Raw genomic sequence first — 14,743 nt, 5'->3', positions numbered from 1 at the left:
ACCTACCCACATGCAGAAGCATCCATATTAAGAGTAATAAAGCAGAAAAGAGAAGCTATACAGGATCACAGACTTAAGAGTCATAAACCTGATATTCATCTTGAAAGCCAAATACAATTTGAGAAGGTGATAAGACCACTGAGCACATGAGGTTAAGCTGTTTCAAGTCTAGTCAACACCATTGTCCCAGCATCAAAATACCACATACATCATTCTTGTGTATTCTAAGGAACAAATCCTGAAAATCTAGTTCTAAGACAACTAAAAAGAGATTGATAACAACTGGAAGAAAAAATCCTTTGTCTTCTTAATATAGTTATTTGACTTTCCAAGAGGTGTCTCATCTACAGTAAATGGGAAAAAAACCAGTCTTTATGTATGAACTCATTTCTATGACTTGTTTTAGATGACAGTGCATATTAAAAGATTTCTCCTTCCCTTCACCTTCCCTTCACAAATAGAAAAATTCCTTCCAATTTCAGTTTTCTCCTTTCTTGATCTTCTTGTAAAATTAACATGGAATTTTTAAAATAGAATTGATTTCATACTCGACAGTACTACTGATATTTGTACTAATTCTACTTGGCAATTCACACTTTGCAATTCATTTTAAATGCAGTTAAAATTTAAAACAAGGTTCAATGTGAGGATTTTTTCCTTCTAGACAGCAGTTGCATTCTGACTCCAGCTGGTATCATACCCTTTGTTTACACCATTAATGTAAAACAATTTAGACTTTACTAACAGGTGTGTGTGCACACACTTATTTTGGGTCTGTCACATGTGTATTTTAGCTTTTATTTTATTTTTCAGCTGTCCTGTGAACGAGCAATAAAATTCTAACTCATACTTGACCAAATCCAGTACGTATTTACATCAGACAGACTTCAAGCAATTATTAGAGTTGGAGTGTCAACAGCCCATCCTGAAATATGACACCATCTTTCAGGCCTTTGCAAAAATTCAGAATTCCAGAAATGCTTGTTTAGATTTTAGACAACCACTGTGCCAATGCCTTCAGCAACATTTTTTTCTGCAGAAATGTAAGGCTAGTACATTATTCACATATACACATTAGTTTCTATGAATCCATGTATTGAAACTGAGTGGCAAACACACACACACACCAGTCAGAAAGCCACAAACAGGCAGCATTCCCCTTTTCCTTTAAAAATACGTATGTATATTTACTAGTTCAGAGATCTAAAAGCCAGAATAACATAAAGCTATCTGAAAACCCAAGACTCCTTACATATCATGTGAAAATATTTGCTGAAGGACAGAACAAGACTTTGATTACACCTTCAGGGCTATTCCAAATCATCTGTGAAACCAGACCACGAGACCTGGGTCCAACAGTCACACATGATAAGGAATGCAAAACTCCTCCACTTGCAGAAAGAGTACCCGCAGTACTGCAAGAGGAAAGGAGGCAACCACCGGCCTATGTACAAAAAAAAGTGCTATTGCTCTGATATTATAGGCAAAAGGCAGTGTTTTCAGATGCACTAGCTCCCATTTTCAGAAACAGAACTCAAAACATTCCAATTACCTAACTGGATGTATGGCAGATTTTGTAAAGGTTTAAAAGCAACCCTCACGTTTGCATTTAGAGAGAAAACAAAGAATCTGGCGAACAAGAGAAAAACATTCCACAACATAGTAAAAGTAAAACATGTTAGCTCCACAGATTAGCATATCCACCTGAACAAGGCAGCACTGTTACAACAAAAGGGAGATAAATACTATTGAAAATCAGGAATAGCAATGATTTTACCATTGCCTTACAGCGGGCTGACCTCTCTCCTAACATTGTATTTCCCATCAGGAAACAATTCCCTAAACTATTTGTGTCCTACATTTTGTTATTGTTTGGGAACTTGTGAGACAGAACAAACAGTGGTGAGCTCTTAATTATAGCAACACTCATCTCACTGTCCAACCAGTCTTCACAACCATCAACTCCCAGGTATGATAAATAAATGAAGTGAAGCCCCCTGCCTCCAAAAGGCAAAGAAGTACTTTATGCAGAAATCCCAGCAATTAAAAGAGACAGTAGTATTATTAATCTGTGGCAAGCTGGCAAATTTACAGGTCATGGCTCTTAGTCTAGCACTTCCATTTTCAGACAAGAGGATTTCTACATATCAAGTATATCTTTAAGAATCCTCTCTCTTAACCACAAAACACACAGAAAACAGAACAACATTGTATTAGAGAATCAGTAGATGTTTGGACAGCTGTTTAAGTCCAGAAAATAAATCCTACATTACTGTGAGGATTTTCAATCTTGAAAACATTAGCCAGCAGCCTCAGATCACCATAAATAAAACTCCCTAGAACTTAGGTTTGCTTTTTGTTTTGGGGATGGGGGTAGGGGATGGTTAAGCTTCTTTTGAAAAGTATTTTGTTAGAATAAAGATAATTTTACATTAGACACTTTATTGCAAAAAGTTCGTTCATTACTGAATTTATCAGTGTGTACCTATCCAAATACAAGAAAGCACCATCTGGTCTATATGAACACAAAATATTGGTCTATGTGTTACATTTTATATTGACTGTACTGTGTTACAATAAATGCAAATGATTCTGAGGTTACTCCTGCTCTTACCTGATCTATCATTACCCTGTATACTCTTATCAATATAAATCATGCGTTAGAACACATACTGCAAAACCCCTCAGTCTAATAAAAGGGACTTAGGAAAATAATTATTATTAAACATTAGAGATATAAAGGAGCTTTTTAGCTACTTAAACCAGGCAAAAAATTTCTCCAAATGACCACTGTCCAGTGTAATATTAAATACATTACTTTAAGCAAGAGAAAAGATAATGTCTCTATGCTTCAATACATTTTAAATTTTGCTCCTATGAAACTCAAAATAAACCCTATGCACTCATGTATGCTCCTCTACCACAAAGTACAAACACATTTTGACATAGCTGTTTCTGATTTTTTTTGTACTACTTACCATTAAAAGCACTTCAACATAGTTCTTTAATTCCTTGTCAGTTGTAGTTACTGTTCAAACACTATTTTTCAAACACTAAATGAAAATGGCAGGCCTGGTGCATTTGTGCTACACTAAGCTAGTACTGTAAACCACAAAGTTAACTGTAAAAAAGCAATCAAGTACAGATTAAATAAGAAAAATATGAAAATGGTTTATTTCAGCTGACTTGTCTAGTCATAAAAGCATAAAAGAAGGATATTTTTTAATTCATATCAGCCATGATCAGGATGATCCTGAGCTGCACCAACAATCAAAATGCTAAGCAAGATGTACTGTTTCAAAACTTCACCAGTCCATTTAGAACAGAAGCCCAACCCCTGCACAAGTATTAACAGACTAAAATTGTTTTATAGGTAAACGGTGTTTTCAATTGAGATAACAGAACGTGCAGCAGTCTCTATAAGGCTCACAGCTGGAATAGCAAACCCAAACCTCAGCCTCAAGGATTGGTTTTATTTTAAAAAGGGAAGAGAAAAATGTCAGTTCATGACAGCTTACCAAAGGACAAAAAAAGTCTATTTCTCTCATAATAGAATTTTGGACAAAAAAAATCTGTCAGGAAAAGTACAGAAGCAGTAACAGTAGTCATTTGGTCATAAAATAGCAAGCAGCTTCTCTAGCACCTTCAGATTTTGTATAATGGCCATGTTTGCCCCTTCCATACCAAAATTTCAAAGTATGTACTAATACACTCCTGCAATTTCCCACATGCACAGTAAAGCTCTCTAAAGGGTCTCTGGAGGTTTTCTACATTGATTTGCTCTGGAATCACCTCATTCAAGGAAAAGGCTAAATCTCTGTTTTCATTTAATAGGCAAAATTAGAAAACAGCTTAAATCCTGATTATATAAAAACATTAGAAGATCAGCCACAATCCTCTTTGCTCTGTAAATGAACAACTCCAGAAGTGTCCTCAGAGCACCAAGACCATTTAGTTTATTCTCTGAGGCCCCCTCTGGACTTAAGATATGTAACTGTACAACTATCCCAGAAAAAATTAAGAGTCATATTAGTTGGTGAACATGGAGTAACAGTTGAAATAGGTAACAAAAATGCAGTAGGCACACCTCTGGACACCTTAGTAGAGGTATCATTGATCCAGAGTAAGTTTGGGAGAGTTTAAGCCCTAACCATGACTACAGGAGCCCAACCCTGGAATATTGTACATGCTGCAATGCCTTACAGCCCTGAAGCACCCACAGTTAGGTGGCTGTACCAAACAGATAATCAAATATGAAAATCAAACCCATTTAAATACTACCTGGCATTTCTCAATTCATTGTAGAATTCTTTATATTGAAGACTATGAAGATATTTGTATCCACCAAATTATACTCCAATACTCACAAAAAAAACCCCCAGCAACATAAAACTGCATGCATTGACAGCATTAGGAATTATTCTGAGAAGAACATTGGTTCTCCATCATATCACCATGTAAGACTTCTGCCATCAGTACCACATGCAGTTCTGCTCCTCCAAATTAAAAAAAAACTCTTGCAGAATTAGGAAGTATAAGAGAAAGGCAACAAAGAGCAAAGGATACTGGATTTCCTGATTCAGAAAGTCCTGAGATAGAAGACATTAAGTCTACAGCTACAAATCCTTGCTATCTTCCTCCATTTACATCTGCTGCTGTGCTCTGCCAGATGCAACACACTTGTGGAGAGGGAACTTTGATTTGACCGGAGTAAGCTAACTGGACTTCTGGATGAAGGACAACAATTAAATTTCAGTGTATGAGAAAATGTATCCAACTTGTCCAAATATTTAACCAGCTTTTTGGAATACCCTTGTAATGTCTCTGAAGATGGTCAGGTGCCTCAACATTACCTTCTACATTTTAAGCCATTTTAATAAAAGCAAAGCTAAAAACCCCAGATTAACTTTAGTAATGAAAAAATGACAACTGCTTTGCAAAATAATCCAAGAAAGAGCACTTGGCTCACAACTTAACTCTACAACAAAAATATTAAGTAGCCACTGCATTTACATGCTCTTCTCTCTCTCTCAAATTTTCAGTCTAACCAAATGTTAGACTGAAAACCTCTGCTTCCCTTTTATAGTCAAGAACAGATGCAAGGAGCAAAGATCTCCAATGCACACATCTCTCCCTTTATACTCCCGGCACAGCTAAGCATGTAAACGTTTTGTAAAATGCTATAAGCTTCTGATTCTAAATTAATCCCAGCCAACAACGTCCTCAGGCTTTAGCCATAGTTCATCTTTCTTCCACACAACCTCCTCTCAAGAGCAACTTATCTCAGAGAAGAGAGGTTAAAGCAGTTTTCCCTTCTCAGAGGAGGGAACAGTGCTCTGGTTCTAAACTTCAGCCTTTCTCCTCGGCAAACTTCTGCAAAGAGCTCTAACCTAAGCACCAGAAGGGAGAAAAAGAGGAATAAAAAGTTAAAGATATGCTGAAGAAAATAAATGCTGAAAAGCAGTAGAGAAAAATAAGGGAAAAAAGAGCACAGTAAAAACAGAACAAGAAATAACACAAAGAAAAAGATTAAAATAAACAATGATTGTTCAGTGCTTCCTCATTATCTGAAAAATTATATCTGCACTACCACACAGACATACAAGCTTACTGCACTTCTGGTCTACAGGCTTTAGAAACATTACCAAGAACAAAGCAACAAGAGGAAGTAAGAACAACTGTGGCTGCTTTCCTGAGGTATCACTATCACACAAAGAAATTAAAGTCTTTAAGAGCAATGCTACACCAGTACTGACATGGCTAACTTGAAAAAAATATCACAAGAAGCAGGGGAAAAAAATTAAAATATGTTGTCCTCTCCAGCATTTCTTGTGTCACAGCTACACAAGCAGAAGCATCCAAACACTTCACATGTGCACAACAAAGTAAACAGCTTGGTCCAACAACCAGATGAAGAAGCAGCTTTCCTGCCTTTCTTTTATGTGCAGATGGAATGAAGGAACTAAAGGCTGGCCAGGCCAGCATGCTCTAGGGGCAGCCTTGGACACCTGACACATCCCAACACTGAGCCTCACAAACTATGGGACACTGTTGTGGCTAAAGGAGGGGACCATTCTCACATGATCTCTGAAGGTTTGCATGCACACACACACAGAAAATGCCAACAGCAATAAACCCAAAAAATCCACCATGCCACATCCCAATTTAATTCTATCCAAGCAATTCCTCAACTTTAAAAGTCTTTGCCACCCTAGATTTGCCAGTTTTGAATGTTTTCTAATATGCATATATAAATGCAAAAATGTAACTTGATGAGATTTAATGATGAACCTTGCTTCTTCTCCTTTCATTTTCTATTGCAGATGAGCAGGCATCAGAGACTACAGCTCAAACACATAAAGCCTCTGTAAATATGCTATGCATAAAGCCAAAGCTGATTTTTCAACTACTCTGATGAATCAGAAAATTGAAAGCTTCCTTTGTTAAAAAAAAAATCTATAAGCTGTAAAAGACTCCGTGAAAAGATGTATTAGTGGTATTAAAGGTCAATGTAATAAATAGCATAGCTTTGAGGGACCAAAGAGCTGTGTATTAGTACCAAGCTTTTACACAAGGAATTGACAGAATGAACTAGTGACTGATGACAAATTCATCTACATACACAGGGCGAAAGACTAAAGAGATCAACATGCTATAAAATCTACACACAGCAAGATTATTAGAAAGCACTACTTATTAATTGCATTACTATTACTGCTACAAAGACAACTGAGACTTCCCTCTTCCAAGGAGTCACATGGAAAAGACAAAGGGTAATGGGCACAAGTTGCTTCTGGGGAGATTCCAATTGGACATGAGGGAAAGTTTTCATACTGAGAACCATCAGCCATTGGAATAATCTCCCTAGAGAAGTAGTGTATTTCCCAACATCAGACACTTTTAAGATTTGGAAGGACAGAGTGCTGGGTCATCATTGACTATAGAATTGTGCTTTTGCCAAGAAAGATTGGCCCAGATAATCCTTGAGGTCCCTTCCAACCTGGTATTCTATGCTAAATCTATGCATTTCCATTATGATGTGTACAGACATGCATGCTATGTTTTATACATAAAAAACCATGACTAATGCCTGATGCTGATGGGATCTGTAAAGCTAGCATCACACTGTCTAGTAGGCACTGATCTTTATCTTTCATCAAATGGAGCAGAGTTAAGTTGTGGGTTTGCATTATGCATAAGCAGTGAATACAATTAGGCTGAAAAGCAAGCTGATCTTCTCTGATCTCAAGTGGAAAGTGTGAATTCTGATCTTCACAGGTGACAGCTCTGAGCATCACTCCAATTTACTAGTCAGCTTCCTTGAATCTGTGTTCCCAATAGAAAACTCAAAACACATAGCTGTGGCTAATCTTAAGCCACTACTCTTTAAACAAAAGAACACCAATTAAGAGAGCAAAGCAGTTATTTTACTTTGTCTGGCACAGAGAAATTCGGTTTTATAGCTTAAGAAGGGTACTGAAAAACTGGAGGAAAAAAATTACAATGCATATAAGAAGGGAGCAATCAAGAGAAGGAAGGAATTTGATCAAGGAGAGTTATAAAAGGACTACCACTGAATGGACACCTTTTTGCTTTTAGGTAGTGAAATCATTTAAGAATTGTTCACCTCTGAATTGCCAGAAACATTGTCTTTGAAACTTTCTACAGAAATGTTGTATTTCAAGCTGATGCATCTGTTCAGAAGCATGAATTTAGGAAATCTCATGGTCAGTGCAGTTGTAGTAGCAGAAGTTCCATGTGTTCTTAAAACACTTTACAAATGAATAAAGTATTTGGCTCTCTACAGGTAAAAAAGCAGGGAAATAACACTAGTAGTCCACATTTTGCTGCTCTATTGTCTCTTTTGTCAGGGGTTTGCCAGTTTTTGTTTGTTGCTCTTTGGTTGTGGGGGTTTGTTTTTTTGGAGAGGGACTATTTATTTTTGTTGGTTTCTTTTAGTTTGGGTTTTTCATTGTTGGGTTTTGGTGCTTTATTCAGTATGTGAACTTACTGGGGGGTTTCCTACACTTCCACGTCTGTGGAACTCACAAATTTCACATCCATTCAATGTCTCAGATTTATTTAATTGCTGATTCTTATTACTCACCTGAAACAATGAAAATCTTGAACTGCAAAATTGTGCTGCTATTCAAGTTTAAGAAGCACAGCACAATGTACTTTAGCAATGTGCAAGCTGAACAATGCATAAAAATCAAAACACGACAATTGCTCATTCTTCCCCAGCCAGTCCCATAAAATGTTAAATATAGCAGAATCAGCTGCTTTCCTGTTTAATAAACAGAAAACATCTTGTTTATTAATCAGTATACATGTGTAATCATACAAAGTACTAAGTACATACTTACTAGTTCCAAGTCACACTACTACCACCTTAAGGGGAGAGCTAGGAAAAATTCACAGAATAATGTATGTATTTAATCTACCAACAGCTCTCCACATTTATATGAGCTACAGAACTCAGTTTTACAAAACCCTCAATTTGCAGGGCACAGGATTGCAGTGATTAAGCACCCAGACTTCTAGTGAGCCTCAAATACGCTATGCTAAAATCCATGCTGTTAAATCCTTGCAATCATTTTAAATCCAGGCTAGGTAGATTAATGCTAACTTGGGTGTGCCTAACCATTCTGGAATCAGGAAGTTTGCAGACAGCATGCCTCATTCTTGGCCTGCCTATTCAACAGGTGCCTGTTGCAGGAAAGAGTATGGATTATTACAATCCATACTATTAAATAATCTTTTTGGACTAAGAAAAAACATGTCAAAGCATAAAACCCTCACCAGCTTAGAGATAGCCAAGAATTAATGAGATTCAGGCTTTCCTCTCTTCATTCACTCATATACACTTACCTTCTGAATATCCAACCCCTTCAGTCTCATACACAATGAAATGAAGGTGAGACTTTTATTATGAACACCCATTCCCTACTAAAATGGACATATTTAACTATTGAGAATATTATCCTGTTTTCCTGAAGGATTTTATTGCAATTCTCCAGTTCTCAAATACATTAACTAATCTGTCATCTATCTCATACCAACTTCTACTAATTCACCACACTGTTTTTAAGCATAAAAGAACATAAAAGTAGGCTAAGCACTTTCCACTTCTTTTTCTGCATTTAAACATAATTACTGTAGATAACATTGCAATACCACAGTACAAATACATTGCACAAGGCAATCACTAACTTGGGAACATACACGCATCCAATATATCCATTTTCTTTGACTCACAGGTGCATGTGTGCACAAGTACATGCATTCAAAATATATAAAAGTGCACTCATCAAGGAACACCCTTTTTTTATAAAGAGGCCAATACTGTAAGCACTAATTGCATGGGTTCTTCCTAAATTTCTTCAGACTCCTCAGGGAAGCAACTTGAACTACAAACCTACACAGTCCTAATAACAGAAATCCTTTGTATAATCACCAACTAAACCTTGGGGAAAACACTGGGAAAAAAAAAATTAAAACCTGCAAAATGTAAGGAAGGAACACAATTCTGTACAACTCTGCTCCTGGCTATTCAGAGAAACAGTACCCAAAGAGCTCCTGCCTTCCTTTGCAGGGAACACAGCACTATGTACTCTTAAACACAACCCTGAGAAAAAGCAAGAATCACCAAGGCAAAGCCTTTTCCATTTCAACCCCACCCAACAAAACTTTTTTACTAGTGAACAAATGAAGCCACAGGACTTCAACCTGTCAGCAGGAAAAGAATAGTACAGATAAAACCAACAATATATAACTTAATGTCAACATCAGCCACTTGCACACAGTGGCCATCTCTTCCTCTTCCCTCCCCACAGTCCTCTTCTTCATTTTAAGTTCAGTTCTGAGGTTAAGTTTTATGAAGAATTTGACAAGTTTTAGTCAGCCAGCATCTATAGAACAATGTGGGGAATTAACAAAACTAAGTTGATGCTGCTGAATGTTTTGCACCTAAATATTCTTACAAATCAAATTAAGATTCTGTATTTGAAACAAACATATATCAGCTTTATTGGAGTGTGATACTATTCCTAAAAAAAGCTGCTTGTTAATATGGTTATGTTCAACTTCCAGCTGTAGAACCTGCTGGGAGTTGAACATAACCATATTAAGAAGCAGCTTTCAAGAATTTCAGTAAACAAGACTGGGTTTATAGGACCATGAGCCTATGCATTCATAAACAACCAGTAACCAAAACTGTTGCTGAGGAAATAAATTAGGTTTTAAGTATAACTTTGTATTACTAGATTTGCTATAGTATGGAATTTCAATTTTTTTTAAATTCCACTGAGAAAAATTTCCACTTTGAACAAAAAATTGCATGTGTATAATAAAAAGGAATTTACCAGCTTCGATGTTTCAGTGGTGTAACATGGTAACAGCACTGGCAAAATGAAGTTTAATTACCTCATCATTCTTTACAGAAAGTATGTGACAAGAACCCTAGACTGTGGAATCCAAACATAGTAGGGGGAAAAATACTCATTTACTTTCCATAAGTAAGTTAAACTACTAAGACTGCTCTTCATAACTCAAGACAGCTTTTTTTCACTGCGCATGCCCCAGTACAGTGTTCACTAGTATCATGATTCTAAATAGCCTCTTGGAACCACGAACTTCATTTAAAAAAAAAATTATTTTTTTGTGTGTTGCAAAGGACATGGACACTATTTTCTCCTCTGTGGTAACTTTGAGACCTATATATCAAAAAAAAAAAAAAAAAACCCCAATAATGATTGTGTGTAGAAATCAACACTCAAGATCATGTCAAATGAAAAGGTAAAATTCCTCAAGGGAAAAGACAAAATTAAAAGAGCCTTTTCCAAGGGCCCTGATAGATCTGTGAACAAATACATTTGTTTCCAGTATAGAGGTCCTCTGAAATGTTTTATCACTACCAGAAGTCAAACGTCAGAAGTTCAATCTCTGCCAACAGGATGCAGCAGGCTATGCTGACAGTGTTTCAGAAGGAGAGTTTTAAACTGGTGCTTTTGATACAACAACATCCTTCAAGGCAACTGCAACAACTACAGGGCAGATTGTCTCACATAAGAAACCTATTTGTTTGTTTTGACATCCAACAGACTGATGAATCAATGTTACAAGGGAGGGTTTTTCCTTTGGCAGACCTGTTTTTTCCACTTTTACTTCCAGACTGGACTTCCTTTGCATATCCTATACCTATAGGTTTCACTAGGTGTTAATAAACACATGATTAAAACATGTTCAGTGGAGGGGGTTATGCTTTTACTTCCTCATTGCAAATCTGCTTCAACTAATCTTAATTGAGATCTCCAGTTTTGCTCTCCCTGCAGTCCATAGCAAATCCTGGTCACCTCCCTCCAGGCAGCACTACTGCTTGCACAACCTGTTGAGTTAATTCAGGAAGCTGATCCATCCGAAAACAAATCCAACCCCACCTATCTTTGCAAAACCAACACCACTGCTCGCCATCTCTTGTCCTTCCACACCCCAAACCCATACACTGCAATTTTCCAACCTTCTTCATACACCATCTTGAACCAGGTCATTACACACCTGTCAAGGACTTGCATCTGGCATAATGCAGATGGCAAGGCTGCATGGGCAAAAGTGCAGCATCTCACACTTGTTGCATCCATTTTACCTTTTAATTAATTAGATTACTCTGTGAAAGGACAGATCATGTACTAAAAGCAAGTCTTTTCCAAGGATCAGGCACATCCAGAAGAATCATCCTTTTCTTTCTTACAACGTGAGTTTAGTTTCACAAGTGGATTAAAAGAAACCACGTACAAGAACTGCTGTGTTTCAGAAAACGTGACAAAAGCAGGCATTCTGTCACAGTCTGAACACGGTCCAACCTGCTTTTGCAAACCCTTCTACACATTCCGGGGCAGGGGGTGGGGGGGGGGAATAGCCATCTAGTTCCCTTGCATGTCCCTGTAGAAAAACACTGATGTATAGAGAAAGCATTCAGCAACAGCCTGGGATAGAGTCTGGCACTCTGTGGCAGTCAGACTACCTGGGGTAAAGCATCCTGCTGGAGACCACCCCTTGCACACTGCATGAAACATTACACACTATCAGCAGTCAGACACAACAGTTTGTGACAACTAGCAGCACTCCAAAAGGTCAGAAGGTACAGAAACCAGAACATACCCTCTTACCTATCCAAATTCCTGAGAAAGCAGACATATGCAGCTTCAGCAAAAACTCCCAGTGGACGTCACAATCTACTTCTGATGAATCATACCACAGTGAAACCTAGAAGCAAAAAGATCATGGGCATGAACAAAATTTGAATGGGAAGCAATCAAATGAAATACTTCTCAAAAGGTAAAGGGTATTCTGAAAATTGTGCTTGTGAGAAGCCAGAAGCAACAATGAAGGCTTATAAAACTGTGAATCTATAGATGTTTTTGCACATAGCTTACATATCTGAGAAAGCCTGTATGATAATTTTCTCACTACAACAATCCCAACCCTTCTTTTATCACCCCTTCTCTGAATCGTTATTTTCTTCCAGAACGCATTCTGCCAGGCATTTAGAGATTAAACACACATTTGGCAACGCCTGAAAGAAAGGGGACATTTAGCAGTGCTGTGGCCCACTTTTTTTCTCTCACTGCTCAACATAAAGTCTGTAACACATGCCAAAAACAAGGGAGAGCAGGAGTTTTTATCTAAGTCACCAGCTGCAGTACCCTAAAATTCTCCCAAGTGTAGAAGGAAATGTAAAGGTTTCAGAGCTGGTCCTTGCTATTTACCAGGTCCGGTAAATTATAATCCATATTTTTTCAGAATTACTCTTAACATCTGACCTCTGCCTATTGCTACAGAAGGCTTGCATCTCTAGATGATATGAGTCCTCTAAAATTAGACCGGGCAAACAGATGTAACCATGGAGATTTATGCTGCAGTCCCGAGAACTCCGCAGAGGCACAAGCTGGAGGCAGAGCACATACTGCCAATGAATTTTTGTCTACTCTACTCCCACCAAGCTCACGTGTTAGAGGAGATGTACAGTGAATCATACCAAAGAGAGATTAAGATCCAGCTCTAACTAAGGAGTCTAAAGAAAAAGACCTAGATTCTTCTCCAGCCTGGTTTTCCCCAATCCAGTTCACTGCACAGCTACGTGAGCACCTGAGCTGACATTAGGCAGAAAAGGTATCAGACAGGAGAAGCCGAGAAAGATGGCTCCTTTCAGCTGCAATGGCAGCATGAGCTGCACAGAAAACCAAAATACAAGGGCTATGTGTAATAATTGTTGCTGAAATTTGATAGGTTGATAAGCAAATTTTAAGCTACCCATTGCTACTCTCCCAAAAGTATTTCTTTACAAAGTTGAAGAAACTCAGATAAACTCAGAATACCTACCTGGTGGCAAGAACACTAGCATCAACAAAAATTCTTTAAGAAATGCCAAATAATGTTATCAATAGAACTCAGGAAAATAATCATTGCTGTCTTTTTTGAGCAATTAAAAATACAGCTGAGGGGTTTCTTTTGCAAGTTTAGGCTTATTTAGAAAATACTGTGTGAAATTAAGACCTTGGTGAAATGAGAGGCATCAGCAAAAGAGCTGCAGTACACAAAAAATAATAATGCAGTGCAGCAAAAGCAGTTTATAAAAGGCAGAGAGAACTAAAATCATGTTTAAAATAAGGCAACACTCCCAGAAGAGCTTCATTTTAACTTTCATATTGTCAACAAACTGAGTTTGCCTTTTTTATTAGAATCACATTCTAATTCTAGGATAGAAAAGCTCAATTATAACTTAGTCTAATAAAGCAAGTGTAAGATTTAAAGTCTATTTGTTTGTCATTGTAACTGACATTTTGGCAAATCATTCAGGTAGAATGTGAAACAATTTCACAGGTAGTGAATGGCCTTCTGGTCAAGAGAACCATTTCCCTTTTTTTAAGGTGAAATTCTTTACAAATTCAAGCATTATTAAGACACATCCCAATTCTGACCCAGAACTCTCCATTTCCTTTGGTATTAAATTATAGACCTGCTGTGTAAAGATGATTTTTTTTTTTCATAAAAGATTGCCTGTGAAGCTCAATTGTGATTGGGAAGACCGCCTACACAGCAGAGAGAGTGAGAAAACACACACTTGTAGAGCTGAAAAAACATCACTGTAGGCGTATGTAAGGAGGGAGAGAAGAAAGAACTTGGCTCTACTGAAAAAGGCTATTTTCTGACATCATTCTTGAACAAACCAAAACGTGTTAATTGAAGACAATTCAAGGGTTGTTTGCCATGTTCCAGCTATCAATATGCAGTACTACAAGCAAGAGGAGGAATCCTTGCACATTCATCCCTCTGATCTCAGAATCTGCCACCAACCCAAGGAATGCTTCACTTCCCCCACTTCTCTGCCACAACCTGCAAAAGCTGTTCTCATAAAACAGCAAGTCACCTGCAGAAACAGCAGCTCAAAGCTTTAAAAGTCTTACATAATTAATAACATTAGAAGTATTGAAATTGTAGACAAAGCTTGTTCATAAACATAAGGAGAGAGAATGCTGTCTAAAAACACTAAGAGTAACTAGCATTTAATCTCAGCAGAATCTAACAGTATTTGAAACTGCTGAAAAAATAACCACAAGTTCAGATATCTTTCTCATACAGACTTATAAAAAAACCTTTTCCTTCCTACCTTACCTACCCGTCAGTCCCTTCATCTCCTAAGAGATGTAAGCAGGCCTTTCAGGATGTCCTATTAATGAACTTT

At 37.5% G+C, this 14,743-nt stretch overlaps 1 protein-coding gene across 4 annotated transcripts in view; it reads right to left on the bottom strand.

The window, feature by feature from the left end:
* SIPA1L1 (signal induced proliferation associated 1 like 1) overlaps positions 1–14,743 on the bottom strand; it is a 200,803-nt gene that overhangs the window by 122,481 nt on the left and 63,579 nt on the right. For 3 of the 4 annotated variants that reach the window (XM_071427211.1, XM_071427214.1, XM_071427212.1), the window contains exon 3: positions 12,168–12,264. The gene's annotated coding sequence lies outside the window, so the exon portion shown is untranslated. Of the gene's footprint in view, positions 1–12,159; positions 12,265–14,743 lie in introns of all 4 variants that reach the window. The other variant, XM_071427213.1, reaches the window with a different exon arrangement.

Source organism: Agelaius tricolor, unplaced genomic scaffold (assembly GCF_023055355.1).
Source record: "Agelaius tricolor isolate 1412-34295 unplaced genomic scaffold, bAgeTri1.0.p SCAF_5, whole genome shotgun sequence".
Taxonomy (NCBI): Eukaryota; Metazoa; Chordata; class Aves; order Passeriformes; family Icteridae; genus Agelaius; species Agelaius tricolor.
Note: the sequence above shows the minus strand (reverse complement) of the source record. Positions and strands in the feature narration are given on the sequence as shown.